Source organism: Capra hircus, chromosome 3 (genome assembly GCF_001704415.2).
Source record: "Capra hircus breed San Clemente chromosome 3, ASM170441v1, whole genome shotgun sequence".
Classification (NCBI taxonomy): domain Eukaryota; kingdom Metazoa; phylum Chordata; class Mammalia; order Artiodactyla; family Bovidae; genus Capra; species Capra hircus.
Window position 1 is genome coordinate 43,148,968 of NC_030810.1, and position 20,478 is coordinate 43,169,445.

The 20,478-nt window shown below is 44.8% G+C and overlaps 1 non-coding gene across 1 annotated transcript; it reads left to right on the top strand.

The window, feature by feature from the left end:
- TRNAW-CCA lies at window positions 16,651-16,722 on the top strand. Its single transcript has one exon. It is a non-coding gene; the product is annotated as a tRNA-Trp (tRNA).

Genomic DNA, 20,478 nt, shown 5'->3' on the forward strand with positions numbered 1-20,478 from the left:
TTCAGGAAACAGACTTAAACTGGTATTTGAACCATGGGATTGAATTGGATCATCAAAGGGGAGAATGAGTAAAGAAAAGAACTCCAACATCAAAATCAAAGAGGAGAAAGCCAGCAAATGAAATGAAGGAAGAGCTACCAGTGAAGTGAGGATAAAACCAGGAAAGTTTGCTGTCACAGAAACTACAAAAGAAAAAAAGATTTTTTTTTTTTCCAGGAAGGAGGGCCTGGTAAAGAGAAATGTGCTACAGATTCTAGTAAGAGCAAACTGACCACTGGGTTTGGTTATCTAGAGGTCACCAGCCACTTTGCCAAGAGCCATCTCAAGAGCTCAGAAGGAATGGGGGCAGGGGAGAAGAGCATTTGAGGTAGGACGGAGCAGTCAGCAGCTGTGGAGAACCACTTCTAAGCGAAGTAGAATAGAGCTTGGGACTGGAGTTGGAGGGGAATGGGAAGCTAAAAAATGTTTGTTGTTGTTGTGTTTTTGTTTTTCGAGAACCTTGATTCTTAACCCTGTGTAGGGGAGCGGGGGGGAAAGGCAAGTGCAGTGAGCCAATAGAAAGGAAGAAAATGCTGCAGGAAAGAGAGGAGATACTTACAGAAGTACTGCCCGAGAGAAGGCAAGAGGGCATTCCCCCTGGGCGTGAGGGGCGGGGTGGGCTGATCCGGATGGGCTGATCCCCCCGGGCATGAGGGGAGGGGTGGGCTGATCCGGATGGGCTGACCTGAGATTGGAGCATGGATGTGCCCTCCAAGGAAACAGGAGGAAATGTGCAGAACATGAGCACAGATCGGGTTAGGTTGGTTGTTGCTGTTCAGTCACTAGGTCATGTCCGACTCTTTTTGACCCCATGGACCGTGGCATGCCAGGCTTCTGTGTTCTTCGCTATCTCCTGAAGTTTGCTCAAACCCGTGTCCATTGAGTTGGTGGTACCAGCCAACCATCTCATCTTCTGTCACTCCCTTCTCCTCCTGCCATCAATCTTTCCCAGCATCAGGGTCTTTACTGATGAGTTGACTCTTCACAACAGGTGGCCAAAGTATTGGTGCTTCAGCTTCAGCATCAGTCCTTTCAAGTAATATTTAGGGTTGCTGCTGCTACTGCTGCTAAGTCGCTTCAGTCGTGTCCGACTCTGTGCGACCCCATAGACGGCAGCCCACCAGGCTCCCCCGTCCCTGGGATTCTCCAGGCAAGAACACTAGAGTGGGTTGCCATTTCCTTCTCCAATGCATGAAAGTGAAAGGTGAAAGTGAAGTCGCTTAGTCGTGTCTGACTCTTCACGGCCCCATGGACTGCAGCCTACCAGGCTCCTCTGTCCATGGGATTTTCCAGGCAAGAGTACTGGAGTGGGGTGCCAGTTCCTTCTCCGATATTTAGGGTTAAGTTGGAAGTTTTATCAATGAGACTATGAGGCAGTTTCTATGTGATTGGAGTGTTTCTCTTTTTTTCTCACTGAACTACAAGTCAAAGCTATCATCTGAGATTGAAGGGAGGAGCAATATAGGAAGTTTGAGGAAATGAAGAAAAGTGAGCAATAGTTTTGGAAAGAGTTGGGAAGTGAAGATACTGGATAAGTGTTTGCCAGTCAGTGGTGAGACCCCACGTGAGATTTGTGTCCATAAATGTGAAAGGAATCCCATTGTCATAATCTGTGGATTCGTCAAGAACCCACAGCTGCTTGGGTGCTGGAAGGTTGGTGTTTGGCAGGTAAGACTGTTGGGGGCAGTTTGCAGGAAAGTGGTTGTAACAGAGAACCATTAGGCTGAGGGAGGCAAGAGTGGGGTAACTGATGAGAAAGTTCCAAGGTTAATAATCATGGAAGGTCTCTATGAGGTTGAAAACTTACAGGACTAGAGGATTAAATCAAGTAAGCTAGAACACAGAGACTGGGATATTTGAGGCTGAAATTTCAGAGATGACACAATTAGTGTGGTTCACAATGTCAAAGGATAGAATTGAAGATGATAGCTAAGTAGGATGGAAGAAAGGGTCATTAGTGTGAGTTGGCTGAAGAACAAGCAGCCAAAGTATTGGATGGATAAGCCATAGGAATTTTGAAGTAACCAAGGATGGTAACAGTTGAATGAACTGTAATAGAAAGGGTGAGACACGATGGACTGAGGGTAGTAGTCCAGAAGAACCGGGTGTAGGCGGGGGAGGGGGGGTAAAGTCTACTGAAATAAAACTCCATGGAAGAGAGGTAAAAGGAGAAGGGAATAAAATGATTTGGAAGTGGCCATGGGAAGCAAGGCGCATACTCATCCTATCTCCTGGTTGTGTGACATGGGCAGGGTATGAGAGAAAGAAAAAAGTCATTTGCTTTTAGGTAGCAGCAATGGAAGCAAATGTTAGGGCAAATTCAGACACTAGACAGGACAAGAGGTGAGAGAAAGATTGTAAGTAGGGATTAAGGATAAAGGAGGGGAGGCTGCTGAAAGGATGGGCAGGGTGGCAATTGGTTAGACTAATAGGTGTGCAGAGGACGTGAAGCTAAGGTCAGTGTGTTGGTGATTGACTTAGAAGGTATCTTGATCTTCTGTAAGTGACTGAGGTAAAAAGGAGGTGAGAAATTGTGGGAATAATGATGATCTTCTAAAAAAGAATCTGTTTTTGTAGCAGGAAATTTAGTGAAATCTATTCATTTCACTTCTCTAATTAAAACCTTTCAAAAGGGGAGTGGAAAGGAGGCTCAGAAGGGAGGGGATATATGTATACGTTTTGGCTGACTCTTGTACAGCAGAAACCAACACAACATTGTGAAGTAATTACTTTCCAATTAAAAGTTTAAAAAAAAAAACACCAAAACACTTCAGTAGCTCTCACTGCCCTCAGGATCAAGTTCAGGCTCCTCAGCACTAAGAACAAAGTCCTGCCTCCCCAGCCTCCCTCTGAGTCTGCAGCATTTGACTGAACCTGACTGACTTGTTTTTCTTTTTTTTTCGCTTTTCTGAATTCTCAGGCAGCACAGTACAGAGGTTCAGCACAAAGACTATAGTTCTGGACAATCTGGGCTCAAACCCTGGCTCCACCCCTTTCTAGCTTGACCTTGGGCAAGTTATTTAACTGCTCTGTGCCTCCATTTTCTCATCTGCAAGATGGAGCAAATCATAGTACCTACCCCAGAGGGCTGTGTGCATGCAAAGCGCTTATATCTCTGTCACATGACTGGTTATAACAGCTGTTCCCTCTGCATGTGACTCCCTTGGCCTGGAGACCTCACGGCCTCCTGCTGCCTCCAGCCCCACTCTTTCTTCTCCTTTCATCCACCTTCAAGGGTCACCTCACTTCCTTTCCTTGGCTCCCTCGAGTGGTCACTGGCTCTACCCCTGTAATCCTGTGGCTGCCTGTTCCACTGTGATACCTCTGTGCCCTTGTCTGCCTGGCACACACAGGGGCTCATAAAGGTTTGTGGGGTGATGGAGTGAATGTGTGGCTCCTCCAGAGGGAGAGATCATAGGCCCCCAGTTGAAGGGGTGCAGGGTTTGCAGATATTCATGGTGCGTGAGTGACAGGGTGTCTCAGCTCAGATTTGCCAGGGTACATCTTGGGTAAGCTCATCCCCTGGGTATTTGCTTGTGTAAGGAGACTTCTTGGATTTCCATTGTTCTCTCTTTTTAAAATTGTATTTTAGTTTAGTTCTTTTTTTTTTTAAAGATGCTACCCCCCTGCCCAACCCTAAATTTTGAAAATCACTGATCTTATTGCTCTTAAAATCCTCCTCTAGCTCAAAGGTTTATCATTAGTTCATCAGCATTAAGTTTTTGAGTACTGGGGACACTGAGGGATAGCATTTGTTTCTTTAGGATCTATGGATTCAAATATTGACAAAAAGTCTTTTATGGCATCAGTAGCACAATCAAAAGGAAGTGGATTTATCCCTGGCTCAGTGGACATGAATCTGAGCAAACATAGTGAAGGACAAGGAAGTCTGGCATGCTGTAGTCCATGGAGTCACAAAGGGTTGGATACAAACTAGTGCCTGAACAACAGCAACAAACTATGATAAATGCTTGTAAGAAACATTAAGTTTTTAGCTCCCAGACAATCGTGTGTGTGTGTGTGTGTGTGTCTGTGTCTGTGTCTGTGTATTCACAGCCCGCCCGCTTATAACACCCTGAGATGGCTAAGAGTGGTAGCCTTTGGGCTGGGAACCTGGAGCTGGGCCTACCCTGAGCTAATACAAACTGAAGCTCTCTGTTCACCAAAATGGGAATAAAGGCCAATGGCTAATTCCAGGGGCCTGACAGTGAGAATGTCAGCTGTCTTTAAAAATTTGGCTCAGACCAAGCAACTCACTCCTGACCTCTGATGCTGCAGACGTGCTGCTCATCACCCTGGCGGCAGCTTGTTGTAACAGGCGTGGAAGAGTCCAGAAGCACTGTAGCCCAAGTGCAGACAGGCACCGTCTGAGCAACAATGTTACTCGGAGGGAGAACTTGAAGTTGAAGCACTTGGAGTAAGGTCTAGGAATCTCTTACCACCGGGCCTAAGCCAGTCTGTTGGCTTAACAACTGTCAGTTTCTTTTCATAAATATCAGCAGCCCCCAGTGATCACAGGTAGATGGAGTCACAGTGGGGGCGTACACTTGGTTCCCCTCACCTTGCTACCTGGGGGTATGCTACTAAGGAAGTGGGTCTTAGATCAAATTCTGTCAGACTTGTATCAGCAAGTTAGGCAGAAAAAAATATTACAATCATTCTTCTTAAGTCTAAGAGGTAGGAAGGGTGAATCCCACAAGCGCATTTCATGTACATGCACATTAAAATTTGCTGATTTGTCTACCTTGTTCTGCAAACACGGAACTGTATAGTCCTTCCAGATAAGCTACTTGGAGCACTGCTCTTTCTCCAACAGCAAATAATTATTTTTAACATTCCTAATGTTAATTAAGAACCCCCTGGGGACTTCTCTGGTGTCCACCTGACAAGGCAGGGGACACAGGTTCTGTCCCCTGGTCTGGGAAGATTCCACATGCCATGGGGTAACTAAGCCCGTGCACCACAACCCCTGAAGCCCGCATGCCCTGGAGCTCATGCTCTGCAACAAGAGACGCTGCCACAGTGAGAAGCCTGCACATTGCAACTAGAGAGTAGCCCCTGCTCCCTGAAACTACAGAAAGTCCGTGCACAGCAATAAAGACCCCCTGCAACCAAAAATAAATAAAATTATAAAAAAATAAATCCCTGGTATAGATTTCTGTTTGAAAAGTTTAAGCAGTCTCCTCTAGAGTGTGGATTTCTAAATAGGACACTGAATATTTAGCTCCCTGGAGGGCATAGATTAAAGTTAGAATACACACATTAATTCCACTTTGTATACAAACATGTTTTTAGGCCATTGTCAGATATACACATAATTCAATCACAAAGATGAAGGGGCCCAACCGACTTTCTAGTCTAGTTGGTTTTGTTCATTTTTCATTTATTCATATAATAGTGCTGTTCTGGGCACTGGGGTTAGAGTGGTGAACAGGAAATAAAGTGTCTGACATAACTGAACTTACATTCCAGTGGGAAAGGCTAATAATAAATAAATGAAATAGAAGTATGTCATCTAATGTCTGGTGGTGAAAGTGAAAGTGAAGTCGCCCAGTCGTGTCCGACTCTTTGCGACGCCATGGACTTTAGCCCACCAGGCTCCTCCATCCATGGGATTCTCCAGGCAAGTGTACTGGAATGGGTTGCCATTTCCTTCTCTAGGGGATCTTCCCACCCAGGGATCGAACCCAGGTCTGCCACATTGTAGGCAGACGCTTTACCATCTGAGCTACCACGGAAGTCCAATGTCTGATGGTAATAACCCTTATAAAGGGAAATAAAGCAGTGTCAGAGGCTAGAAGAGATAATAGTTTTAATATAGTGTATTCTTGTTGTTGTTCAGTTGCTCAGCCATGTCCAACTTTTTGTGACCCCACGGACTGCAGCACACCTGGATTCCCTGTCCTTCACCATATTCCAGAGCTTGCTCAAATTCATGGCCACTGAGTCGGTGATGCCATCCAGCCATCTCTCTCATTAGTGGTTAGTGGTTATGGTGTTGGACAGCAGAGAGCTGGGGAGTGAATGGACAGTGGCCTTATTTTAGACAAAGTGTCCAGAGACAGCCTCTTCTCTTAGGAAGTGACATTCAAATGCAGATTGGAAATGAAGTGAAAGGCAAGCCATGTAGATATCTGGAGAGGAAAAATATGAAGAACAAAGGCTGTGAGTTAGGGAATAAATTTTGCCTGACAGACAAACTATAAGAAGCCATGTGACTTAGCTGCCCTGTGCCTTTTGCCCTTTCCCTTCCCTTCCTGCTCCTTGGAATGCAGATACAGAGCCTGGAGGGGTGGCAGTCGTCTTTCAATCCTGAGGACAAGAATAGTCTCTGGAGTTACACTGCACAGGTCAGATCCCAGGTCTGCTATTGCTAAACTGTTTCATTGCTTCTCCAACTACCTGTGGCAAAGGATCAGTTGTTTTCCCCCAATATACTGTTGGTCAATGCTTTTGTAAAATAGAAAGAAGTGAAGAACAGTCACCCCTCTGTATTTGTGGGTTCTGCATCTGTAGATTCAACCAACCATGAACCAAATATATTGGAAAAAATATCCCAGAAAGTTCCCCAAAAGCAAAATTTGAATTACAGCATACCAACAGCTAGCATTTACATTATATTTACAACTACTTACATAGCATTTGCATGTATTAGATATCTAGAAATGATTTATGGGAGGATGTGTGTAGGTTATAGGCAACCATGATGCCATTTTATATAAGACACGTGAACAACTATGGATTATGGTATCCTTGGAGGTCTTAGAGCCAGTTCTCCTCAAATACAGAGGAATTCAGTAAAAATGAGATGAACTAGAAAGATAGAAATTCATTTAAAATGAGAAAAAATATATGAAACGAATAGCCAGTCCAGGTTTGATGCATGATACTGGATGCTTGGGGCTGGTGCACTGAGATGACCCAGAGGGATGGTACGGGGAGGGAGGAGGGAGGGGGGTTCAGGATGGGGAACATGTGTATACATGTGGCGGATTCATGTTGATGTATGGCAAAACCAATACAATATTGTAAAGTAATTAACCTCCAGTTAAAATAAATAAATCTATTTAAAAAAATAAAAAAGAAAAAGAAAAAAAATAAAATGAGATAAAATAAAAATAAATGAATATATGAAATATAAGACCAACTTTTAAAAATAATATTACTCAACAGACATATAATTGCTGTATCAGATTGCTACAATACACTAATACTCTTTCTGTACTTACTTTGCAGCAGGCCACTGACAAGCAATTAGGGCCAAGGACAATCCTCTGAGTAGTCTTAAGTTATAGGACCCAAGATAAGTTGAATAATCCATCAAAGTCTCAGTCTCCTCATCTGAAAAAGGGAGTTATAATAGTACCTCCTTCATAGGCTACTTTTTGCCATGCCTTGGCTATGAAAGCTAGCCAAGCAATGTCAGTAAATATCAGCTATTACTAGTTTTCATACGTTTGTCTCTCCAGCTGGCTGAAAAGCTCCCCCTGATGACAAGGTCAACCATGGCCTGACTATATAAATCCAGCTCTCTGAGGTGCCTTAAAAGTAGATATTCAATAAATCACTGTCAAATTCTTGAAAAGTACTTGGAAATTCTCAGGTGAAAGACATTTGGAAATAACAACCCTACAGTTTTCATTCCTTGCATTTATTCATTTACTAATCAATCCATTCATCTACCCTGTCCCAATGTAGCATAATGGATGGCAGCTCAAGTCTAGTTTCTTCCACCTACTAATTTGGGCAAGTCACTTTTCCTCTCTAAACTTCAGTTTTCATACCTAAAAAGTGAACATAATAACACTCTATTGAGTTGTTGTAAAGATTAAATGAGATCATATATGCCCAACACCAGGGCTCCATAAATGAAATCTATTGTTCTTGCTCTGCAGAGAGACAGTGCAGCTGGCTGAGCTGGGTGCTGCCTGGGGTGCAGGCCTGGCATTTCTGGCTGGGTGAGCATTGCTGAAACTTTTATTGGCAGCACTGAAAGATGCCAGCAGCTGGTAGCAACCTGGCACCAGTGTCTGGCGGAGACATTAAAAATGAGACCTCACCCCATCAGACCCTGTTCTTGCCCAACCCTGCCTGGAGGCTAGTTCCAAACACTCCCTGGACCTGTGGGCTGTGGGTGGTGAGAGGTGTCTGCTTTGTAGTTGGCAATTGCACCCAAAGTTCTCTCTGCTTAAAAACAAAAAAACCAAACAACCACCAACAATAAACCTCTCTGTGTGGCCTGCCACACTGGATGAAAGTCTTGCAATGCTCGGCACTTCTTTAGAGGTAAAGGTATAGAAACCCTCTCTTAAGTGCAGTCTGAGGTAGATTCTAAGGTATTTGGGCCTTAACCTCTTCATTCCATACAGTTGATGTGCCAGACTTAATCTTCTCTACCCCTCCTGGTAGATTCATTTCTTTCCTTTTTCTTTCTTTTTTAAAAAAATAAAATTGTGGTAAGATACACATAGCATAAAATTTACCTTCTTGGCTGTTTTTAAGCGTGCAGTCCAGCATTTAAGTGTGCAGTCTCACATTGTTGTGGATGTCTTTTTTCAGCTTGCAAAACTGATCTCTATACCCACTGAACAACATCCCATTCTCTGCCCCCCCTGCACCTGGCAACCACTCCTCCACTTTCTGTCTCTATGAACTTGACTACTTTAAGTACCTTATATAAATGGGATTATATGGTATTAGTTTTTTCTGACCGGCTTATTTCACTTGGCATTAGGGACTTCCCTGGCGGCTCAGACATCTGCTTATAGTGCAGGAGACCTGGGTTTGATCCCTGGGTTGGGAAGATCCCCTGGAGAAGGAAATGGCAGCCCACTCTAGTATTGTTGCCTGGAAAATCCCATAGACAGAGGAGCCTGGCAGGCTGCAGTCCGTGAGGTCGCAAAGAGTCGGACACGACTGAGTGACTTCACTTTCACTTTCAGTGTCTTCAGGTTTCATCCATGTTGGAGTATGTGTCAGAATTTTTTTCCTTTTTGAGGCTGAATAATATTCCATTATGTGTATCGGTCACAGTTTGTTTATCCATCCATCCTTGATGGATGCTTGGGTTGTTTTGACCTCTTGACTCTTGTGAATAATGCTGCTATGAACCTAGGTGTACAGATATCTTTTTGAGAGCCTGCTTTCAATTCTTTGGGGTATATACTCAGAAGTGGAAATGCTGGATCATATATGGTCATTCTACTTTTAATTTTTTAAGGAAATGCCAAACTGTCCTCCATAGCGCTGCCCCATTCCCACGGCCAGCGCACAAGAATTCCACGTTCTCCACATCCTTGCCTATAGTTGTTCTTTTTTCCTTTCCCATCCCCTTTTTTTTTTCTAAATAGTAGCCATCCCAAACAGTGTGAGGTAATATCTCATTTGGTTTTGATTTACTGGTTTGTTTTCTTAAATTGCCATTTTGCAAACAGGAAACCAAGACTTCGAAATATGAGGTAACTTGCCTGAGGTTGTTCAGCTAACGGGTAGAGACGAGCCTGCGCCATGCAGTGTTCTTGGGGCTGCTCTGAGCCACAGCAGCTGAAGCCCACAGGCCTAGCATGTGGGCCCTGCTGTACCCGAGCACCCAGCTCTGCAGAAAAACCCTTGCACCACCTCTCCCATCCTGTACATAGCCACCTGACATCTGTCAGCATGGTGGGTGGGCGAGCATGGCTGTATGCTCTGAGTCGTGGCTCTGCTCCTCGCCCCCCCTCCCTAGCTGTCGAATTGCTGGCAAGTCAGGAATCCTCCCGTGGTACATGTTCTGCATGTGCAAAAAGTACTTGGTAAGAGTTCCACTTTGTCAGGTTCCTGCAGGAAAACTTCAGGGAATGCTGCTTGCCCTGAGCCCAGGTGTAGAAGGCAGCATCAGGCTGCCAGGAACCCCAGTCAGGGACGCTGCCCTCCTGCAGGTCACTGCCCAGTGGGGGAGACAGCCATTAGCTAAATATTTACACAAACATGTGCTCTGCCGCAGGACTGATAAGTGAGTGCCCAGAAGGAGCGAGGCCAGTGAGAACCAGTCCTATTCACAGTCACAGGACAAACTCTTCCCCCATATCCAAGCCAACCATGTTCCCATTTACATAACAGGTGAAACTCTGGATAACATGCCATGTAACTGAAGGGGAAAGGTTACAAAATTTACTGCAGCATTTGTACTTTAAAATTCTTGGCTGATTTGGGGTATTCTAAACAAATCCCCTTTAATTCTTAAAGTAGATTCAATTGTCTTTCTTTTAGGCAGATATACTTGTGAGCAGGTTTTAAGCTTTTTTTTTTTTTAATTAAAAAATGTTCTCAAGTCTTTTAAGAGAAGAAGGAAGACACTGGGGGAAAATGTGAGAATTTATGGAGGTTATTGTCTGATATACATGTCAGCTGTGTGAGAGCAGAGGTGTGTCTGTGGTTCATCATAGTATACCCAAGATACACAATGCCCAATCCCCCTGGCCCATAATAGATAATTCAACAAGTTTTTGTTGAATGAGACAGTTCAATCCAGTCAATATTTCAAGCAGCTATTATATTCCAGGCCCCACTATGACTGATGAACATTCATTTTCTTTTATTATTATTTTACTTTTTTCTTATTTATTATTTCATTTTTGGCTGTGCTGGCTCATCACTGCTGTGTGCGGGCTTTCTCTAGTTCTGGTGCGTGGGCTTCTCACTGTGGTGGCTTCTCTTGCTGCAGAGCACAGTGTTAGTAGCTGTGTCACAGGGCTTAGTTGCCCTGAGGCATATGGGATCTTCCTGGAGCAGGGATTGAACCCATGTCTCCTGCATTGGCAGGCAGATTCTTAACCGCTGGACCACAAGGTAAGTCCTGATTAACATTAATTTTAAAATGCACTTATTTGCGTCCAGTGTGAACAAATCTAAGCTTTGCAACTCTGAGGTAAGAAGTATTATTTATCCCCATTTGGACCAAGGATGAATCAGAGCCTTGAGGGTATTGAATGTGTGGCCTAAATTCTCCCTCCTAGTAAGTGGCAGTCAGGATTGACCTTGTGTCCCTCATGGAACTCACTTGACCTCTGTGTATCATTAACCCCTGTTCAGACACATCAGTCCATGTTGAGAAACAAAGGATAATGGTTGTGTGTTTTCCTTTTCTCAGTCAGTTGAGAGAGGTGCACACATTTTTTCCTGCACCCATGAAAAGTCACAGAATTCTAGGGCTGAAGGAAAACATGGAAGGTTTTTATATGAGTGCTTGCAGCAGGGTTAGGCAGAATTTGCAGAAACCCCTCCCAGCAGCTCTAACCAGCTTTCTGGTGAGTCCAGGGGGCGGAGCCCACCCTGGACGGGCCTGCCTGCGGTCACTGCTGGCCTCGCTAATTAGATCTCTTTTCATCTACTGAGCTCCAAGAGCTTTTACCCACATTAACTTGTTAATCTTAGCCCCATCCTTCTGATGCAGATGACAAGCATAATTAGGTCTAGTCAGGAGACAAAACAGAGCCAGGAGAAAAACACCGGGTCGCTTACTCCTCCTACTCTCTGGCTCACTGTCTCTTCTGCTGACAGAAGTGTTTTTGGTTTGCCTTGAATTGGCTTCTGCCCTGCTTTTCTGTATCCCAATTCTGAAAATAAAGCATAGCTGGGTTTGGATCTTAATGCACAAGTTTGGATGTGCAAAAATATCACGTTGCTCTCTTTTCAGCTTTAAGTTCACTTCGGTCTAACTTCAACCCTCCAACCCTCTGGGTGGATGAGAGACACTATCTCAGCGTGTGTTGGTGCGGGCTGCTCCTCACATCCCCCAGAAGCAGGGTTAATTCTAGGGCCCTTCTTAGTGGTCCTGCCTATTGTCTTGGATCCACACTGGCAGTGACTGAGATGTCCTTGACCTCTGCCTGGAGGTGCCAGTGCTCTGGTGAATGAGAATTTAGGCCTAGTCAGCCATGCCAGCTGCCCAGTGGCCACTCTTTGTGGTGCTGCAAGGGGATAGGGCTTGGCGGCACTCAGATCTCTATCACCTCTTTTACCTCAGAGAATCTACCCCTGCCATGTAAGGCCCTCCAAGTTCTCCTGCCCTGACAAGATGCACTGCACAATCTCCTCAGTGAATGCTTTTTTAAGAAGAATTATCTATTTTTAATTGAAGGATAATTACTTTACAATATTGAGTTGGTTTCTGCCATACATCAACATGAATCAGCCACAGGTATATGTATGCCCCTCCCTCTTGAACCTTTCTAGGTTGTTACCGAGCTGTGGTTTGAGTTCCCTGAGTCACACAGCAAATTCCCATTGGCTGTCTATTTTACATAGGGTGGTATATATGTTTTGACTCTTACAAAAGCCGGGAGGAAAAACTCTGTCTTAGCAACTTTGGTTGAACAGATGACCCTTAGTCAGGGGATGCATGGGTCAGGTTGGGAAGATAAAGGGACACAGACCTAGATTTCTCCTTCTCTTTTACAACAGGAAAGCACAATTAACATGACTGAAATTTCCCTACTTTCAAAGCAATGTCCCCAAAGAGGAAACAAGGTGTATTAGTTCACCTGGGCTGTCAGAACAAAACACCACAGACGGGGGTGGGGTGGGGTGGGGGATGAGGTGGGAGGTCGGTGCTGAGCAACAGAAGTCATTTTCCCACAGTTCTGGAGGCTGGAAGTCCAAGATCAGGGTGTGAGTGTGTTTAGTTCCCTGAGGCCTCTCTCCCTGATGCGCACTGGCTGCCTCCCTGTGTCTTCCAGGGTTCTTCCTTTCTGTGCCTGCACATCCCTGATTTTTTTTTCTATGTCCAAATTTCCACTTCTTATCAGGACATCTGTCATACTGGATTAGGGCCCACCCTCATGGTCACAGGTTAGCTTCATTACCTCTTTAAAGACCTAATCTCCAAATATAGTCGTATTCTCCAGGTACTGGGGCCTCAACATATGCATTTTCAGGGGACACAATTCAGCCCTTAACACAAGGGTTAACTACCTCCTTTGCACTTTGTCCGACTGTCGCCTTGTCAGGCTTTGGCATCTTCAGGACTGAATTCAAATCCCTGCTTTCATGTTTCCCAGCTCAGTGGCTTTAGGCAGCTTATTTAGTGTATCTGGAAGGCAGTGTCCTGATCTCTACAATGGAGATAATAATAGTATCAACTTTGGAAAGTGCTTCAGGGATGGAATGAGACAGTAAAATAGTCAGCATAGTGACTGGAACATAGTAAGTGCTCCATATGGAAAACGCTCCCCGTCACTCCCTCCCTGATGAGTCCTAGTAACTCTGCCTTTGAAGTCTCAGCCCAGAAGCCACTTTCTCCAGGAAGTCCTCCCTGATGTTCCAAGCTTGGGTTGGGAGCACCTCCTTGATATTTCTCTGATCGTTACACTTAGCACACTGAGCTGTAAAGGTCAGCTGTAGGATTTGGCTTCCTCGGTGCAGGGACTCTGCATGAAGCAGATCCCCAGGCTCATCTGTCTCCCTCACAGCTGCTGGCAGAGGCTGGCATCTTGGTTTGTATCACCTACTGGGTGCTAAGAACATGCGACAGGAAAGAAGGGAGGGAAGGCTGGCTGGCTGGATGTGGGGCAGTGAGGATACTTAAGAGCAGTGTTCTCCAGTCCGCACCACTGACCTTTTGGGCAGATAATTCTTGTTGTGGGGGGACTGCCCTGTGCACTGTGAGAGGATGAGTAGCATCCCTGGTCTCTACACCCTGGATGCTAGTAGCACCACCACTCTCAAGAGCTGTGATGAGCAAATGTGTCTCCAGATCCTGCCTAAAGTGTCCTTGGTAGGGAAGGGGGCAGAGGAAACCATAATCCCATTTGGAAACGACTGCTCTATCATTCTTATTATTGCATGTGTGCGTTCTTAGTCAGTCATGTCCGGCTCTTTGAGACCCTATGACTGTAGCCCACCAGGCTCCTATCCATTCGATTTCCTAGGCCAGAATACAGGAGTGGGTTGCCATTTCCTTCTCCCGGGAATCTTCCTGACCCCGGGATCGAATCCATGTCTCCTGTGTCTCCTTTAGTGCAGGCAGATTCTTTATGCACTGAGCCATATTTATCTATTTGGCTGCACTGGGTCTTGCTTGCATCATGCAGGATCTTCTTTTTGTGCGTGGTTTGTAGGCTCAGTAGTTGTGGCGTATATGTTGGTTGCCCTGTGGCATGTGGGATCTTAGTTTTCTGTCCAGGGATCGAACCCATGTCCCCTGCATTGAAAGATAGATTCTTAACCATTGGACCACCAGAGAAGTCCCTAAGAACCACTGCTTTAGAGTGACTAAGGCTTTGGCCAGTGGTCCTCAAATCACTGCACTGGAATCTTAGAAACACAAATCGCTGGGCCTCTGCTAGGGTTGGAATGTTCTCCTCAAAGTTCTTATGCTGAAACCTAACCCTCTTGGTATTGGAGGTGGAGCCTTTGGGAGGCGATTAGGTCCTGAGAGCAGAATGGGATTCGTGCTTTCATAAAAGAGACCCCAGTGAACTCCCTTGGTACTTCCACCATGTGAGGATGCAATAAAATGTGTGTGACCCTCACTCGACCATGACGGCATCCAGATCTCAGACTTGCAGCCTCCAGAACTGAGAAACTAATCCCTGTTGTTTATAAGCCACCCAGGCTCTGGTATTTTGCCCTAGCAGCCTGAAAGGACTAAGATGGCCACATCCCCAGAATTTCTGACTCAACCTGTCTTGGGTGGGGTCTGAGAATTTGCATTCCTAACATGGTGCTGCTGGTCTGGAGCCACTTAGGAACCACTGCCCTAGAGGTGGCAAAGCACTGGTCTTGAGAAACATGTGCTGATCACCTGGCCTGTGAGTAGAGCTGGCAGGGGAAAGAGAAAGCCTCAGACTTGGACCCTCAGGAACACATTTACATAAGATTCCCCTCAGGCTGCAGGCTGGGCAGGGATTGCAGGGACAGAGAGAGAGAAAGAGAGCTTCTGAAACTCAGGTCAGCTGGGCTGGGCTGAGGGGTGAGAGCAGCTCCAACTCCATCCCCACCCCCACCCCCACCCATCTTACTCACAGAATCCAGCATTCACCAGCATTATTTAATAGATTTAGTGAGCACCAGCCAGGTGGCAGGCACTCTTTTGGTGTGGAAATACGTGAAGGACATAATAGGAAAAAGATTCCTTGCCCTCACTGAGCTTACTTCTGATGTGATGAGACAGCAAATAATGATAGCAAATTTGTGCGATGTGCTAAAAAGTAACATGTTCCATGGAAACACCAAATGAAAATAAGTGGGGCTGCAAGTGGGAAGCAGAAGCAGGAAGGTGGGCAGCAGTGGGTGCTGGGAATGTCCAGTCACTGGTTTTCTGGGTGGAAAATGTCCTGATTCATTGCAATGGCCACTTTCAATGGTGTAAATATTCTTGCTCTGGCAGATTGAATGCTACGAATGTGACATCATTAAACATGAAATCGGGAAGAAATGCCGAGCAGTGCAATGGAATGCAGTATTTCTACCAAACCAAGTAGATGTAAATAACCTTGAGTACTCCAGTACCCTCACCTAAAAAATCCCATGGACGGAAGAGCCTGGGGTCCATGGGGTTGCAAAGAGTCAGACACAACTGAGCGACTTCACTTTCACTTTTCACTTTCCTGCATTGGAGAAGGAAATGGCAACCCACTCCAGTGTTCTTGCCTGGAGAATCCCAGGGACGGTGGAGCCTGGTAGGCTGCCGTCTATGGGGTTGCACAGAGTCGGACACGACTGAAGTGACTTAGCAGCAGCAGAGATAATAGTAATGTGTAAAATAATTAAGAAGTGAAGACTCCTCAGTTCAGTTCAGTCATTCACTTGTGTCCAACTCTTTGCGACCCCATGGACTGCAACACGCCAGGCTTCCCCATCCATCACCAATGCCTGAAGCTTGCTCAAACTCATTTCCATCGAGTTGGTGATGCCATCCAACCATCTCATCCTCTATTGCCCCCTTCTCTTCCTGCCTTCAATCTTTCCCAGCATCAGGGTCTTTCCAAAGAGTCATTTCTTCACATCAGGTGGCCAAATTATTAGAGTTTCAGCTTCAGCATCAGTCCTTCCAATGAATATTCAGGACTGATCTCCTTTAGGATTGACTGGTTAGATCTCCTAACAATCCAAGGGACTCTCAAGGGTCTTCTCCAACCCCACAGTTCAAAAGCATCTATTCTTCAGCACTCAGGTTTCTTTATAGTCCAACTCTCACAGCCATATATGACTACTGGAAAAACCATAGCTTTGACTATATGGACTTTTGTTGGCAAAGTAATGTCTCTGCTTTTTAATATATTGTCTAGGATAGTCATAGCTTTTCTTCCAAGCAGTAAGCATCTTTTAATTTCATGGCTGCAGTCACCATCTGCAGTGATTTTGAAGCCCTCAAAAATAAAATCTCTCACTGTTTCCATTGTTTCCCCATTTATTTGCCATGAAGTAATGAGACCGGACACCATGATCTTGGTTTTCTACATGTTGACTTTTAAGCCAATGTTTTCACTTTCTTCTCTCACTTTCATTAAGAGGCTCTTTAGTTCTTCTCTTTCTGCCATAAGTGTGGTGTCATCTGCATATCTGAGGTTACTGATATTTCTCCCAGCAATCTTGATTCCAGCTTGTGCTTAATCCAGCCTGGCATTTGCTTCCCTGGTGGCTCAGAGGTTAAAGCGTCTGCCTCCAATGCAGGAGACCCAGGTTCGATCCCTGGGTCGGGAAGATCCCCTGGAGAAGGAAATGGCAATCCACTCCAGTATTCTTGCCTGGAGAATCCTATGGACGGAGTAGCCTAGTAGGTTACAGTCCATGGGGTCGCAAAGAATCGGACACGACTGAGTGACTTCACCTCACCTTCACCTCACCCTGTATATAAGTTGAATAAGCAGGGTGACAATATGCAGCCTTGATGTACTCCTTTCCCTATTTGGAACCAGTCTGTTGTTCCATGTCCAGTTTTAACTGTTGCTTCTTGACCTGCATACAGATTTCTCAGGAGGCAGTTAAGGCGGCATGGTATTCCCATCTCTTGAAGAATTTTCCACAGTTTGTTGTGATCCACACAGTCAAAGGCTTTGGCATAGTCAATAAAGCCGAAATAGATGTTTTTCTGGAACTCTCTTGCTTTATCTATGATCCAACGGATGTTGGCAATTTGATCTTTGGTTCCTTTGCCTTTTCTAAATCCAACTTGAATATCTGGAAGTTCTCAGTTCACGTACTATTGAAGTCTGACTTGGAGAATTTTGAGCATCACTTTGCTAGTGTGTGAGATGAGTGCAGTTTTACAGTAGTTTGAGCATTCTTTGGCATTGCCTTTCTTTGTGATTGGAATGAAAACTGACCTTTTCCAGTCCTGTGGCTGCTCCTGAGTTTTCTAAATTTGCTGGCATATTGAGTGCTGCACTTTCACATCATCATCTTTTAGGATTTTAAATAGCTCAACTGGAATTCCATTACCTCCGCTAGCTTTGTTCGTAGTGATGCTTCCTAAGGCCCACTTGACTTCACACTCCAGGATGTCTGGCTCTAGGTGAGTGATCACACCATCGTGATTATCCAGGTCATGAAGATCTTTTTTGTATAGTTCTTCTGTGTATTCTTGCCACCTCTTCTTAATATCTTCTGCTTCTCTTAGGGCCATGCCATTTCTGTCCTTTATTGAGCCCATCTTTGCATGAAATGTTCCCTTGGTGTCTCTAATTTTCTTGACGAGATCTCTAGTCTTTCCCATTCTATTGTTTTCCTCTATTTCTTTGCATTGATCACTGAGGAAGGATTTCTTATCTCTCCTACTGTTCTTGGGAACTCCGCATTCATTTGGGTATATCTTTTCTTTTCTCCTTTGCCCTTAGCTTCTCTTCTTTTCTCAGCTATTCATAAGGCCTCCTTAAATATCCATTTTGCCTTTTTGCATTTCTTTTTCTTGGGGATGGTCTTGATCCCCGCCTCCTGTACAATTCACGAACCTCCATGCATAGTTCTTCTGGCACTCTATCAGATCTAATCCCTGGAATCTATTTCTCACTTCCACAGTACATTCGTAAGGGATTTGATTTAGGTCATACCTGAATGGTCGAGTGGTTTTTCCCTATTTTCTTCAACTTAAGTCTGAATTTGTCAATAAAGAGTTCATGATCTGAGCCACAGTCAGCTCCTGGTCTTGTTTTTGCTGACTGTATAGAGCTTCTCCATCTTTGGCTGCACAGAATATAATCAATCTGATTTCAGTATTGACCATCTCATGATGTCCATGTGTAGAATCTTCTCTTGTGTTGTTGAAAGAGTATGTTTGTTATGACAAGAGGGTGTTTTATATATAGAATGATTCCTATATGTAAAATAGATAAACAACAAGGAACTAGTATGGAGCACAGGGAAATATATTCAAATCTTGTAATAACTATAATGCGTGTGTACTTGCTCAGTCATGTCCAACTCTTTGTGACCCGGTGGATTATAGCCCACCAGGCTCTTTCATCCATAGGATTTCCCAGGCAAGAATACTGGAATGAATTGCCATTTTCTCTTCCAGGGGATCTTCCCACCCAGGTATCAAACCCTTGTCTCCTGCCTCTTCTGCACTGTAAGCAGGTTCTTTATTGCTGAGGCACCAGGGAAGCCCTTAATAACCTATAATGGAAAAGAATAAAAAAGAATATGTGTATATATATATATACATACAGACACAAACACATATGTACACATATATGTGATTCTATTTGTTGGTATAAATGCACAAAACAAGTGGTGAGTTCAGGATTTCAAAATCTTGATTTCTACTACAATTCATTTCAGTTTAGTTCAGTCATTCAGTCGTGTCAGACTCTTTGCAACCCCATGAACCGCAGTACACCAGGCCTCCCTGTCCATCACCAACTCCCAGAGTCCACCCAAACCCATGTCCATTGAGTCGGTAATGCCATCCAACCATCTCATCCTCTGTTGTCCCCTTTTCCTCCTGCCCTCAATCTTTCCCAGCATCAGGGTCTTTTTCAATAAGTCAGCTCTTTGCATCAGGTGGCCAAAGTATTGGAGTTTCAGCTTCAACATCAGTCCTATCAATGAACACCCAAGACTGATCTCCTTTAGGATGGACTGGTTGGATCTCCTTGCAGTCCAAGGGACTCTCAAGAGTCTTCTCCAACACCACAGTTCAAAAGCATCAATTCTTTGGCGTTCAGCCTTCTTCACAGTCCAACTCTCACATCCATACATGACCACAGGAAAAACCATAGCCTTGACTAGATGGACCTTTGTTGGCAAAGTAATGTCTCTGCTTTTTAATATGCTATCTAGGTTGGTCATAACTTTCCTTCCAAGGGGGAAGCATCTTTTAATTTCATGGCTGCAGTCACCATCTGCAGTGATTTTGGAGCCCCCAAAAATCAAGTCTGACACTGTTTTCCCATCTATTTGCCATGGAGTGATGGGATCAGATGCCATGATCTTAGTTTTCTGAATGTTGAGCTTTAAGCCAACTTTTTCACTCTCCTCTTTCACTTTTGTCAAGAGGCTCTTTAGTTCTTCTTCACTTTTTGCCATAAGGGTGGTGTCGTCTGCATGTCTGAGGTTATTGATATTTCTCCCAGCAATCTTGCTTCCAGCTTGTGCTTCTTCCAACCCTGCGTTTCTCATGATGTACTCTGCATATAAGTTAAATAAGCAGGGTGACAGTATACAGCCTTGATGTACTCCTTTCCCAATTTGGAACCAGTCTGTTGTTCCATGTCCAATTCATTTAGTTGTACATTTATATGATTTAATTCTCATTAATTATCATGCATACTTCCCAGCTTGCAAATTTCCTTAAAACTCAGCTCACAGGAGCGGTGACTTGCCGTTCCAGCATGCCACTGGTGGTTTGGGAAGGCCTGGTTGAAAATAACGACATTTGAACAGAAACCTGAAAGAGGTGAGGGAGAAGGTGTGTGGATATCTGGGGATGAGCACTCTGCTTCCTTCCTAGGAAAAGCAGCCTCTTGGGCCTGGGGTGTCCATGTGGCCACGGCCCTGCAGATGCTGTTCCCGTGGCGTCTGTCCTCCCTGGTGTGCCTAGTGACAGTCTTTGGGGCCAGACTCACAGACGACCTCTTGGGTAAAGTTCCTTATTTCTCTCAGGCCTCCTTAAATCCTCTCTGGAAACACAAGGGACTCTGAAGGTGGTATGAATAAATCAGTGACTACAAGCAAACAAATGATTTCCCTCAATTTAAACCCAGTTGTTTTACCCATTTCATGAGTATTCCTCCCACATGTATCTCCCTGTGGAGCCCTTTTTCGGGTGTATGAAATACCAGGCTCATAGCTGATGTTTTGTAAGGGCTTAGCCATTGGAGAAGGCAATGGCACCCCACTCCAGTACTCTTGCCTGGTAAATCCCATGGACAGAGGAGCATGGTAGGCTGCAGTCCATGGGGTCACAGAGAGTCAGACACAACTAAGCGACTTCACTTTCACTTTTTACTTTTATGCATT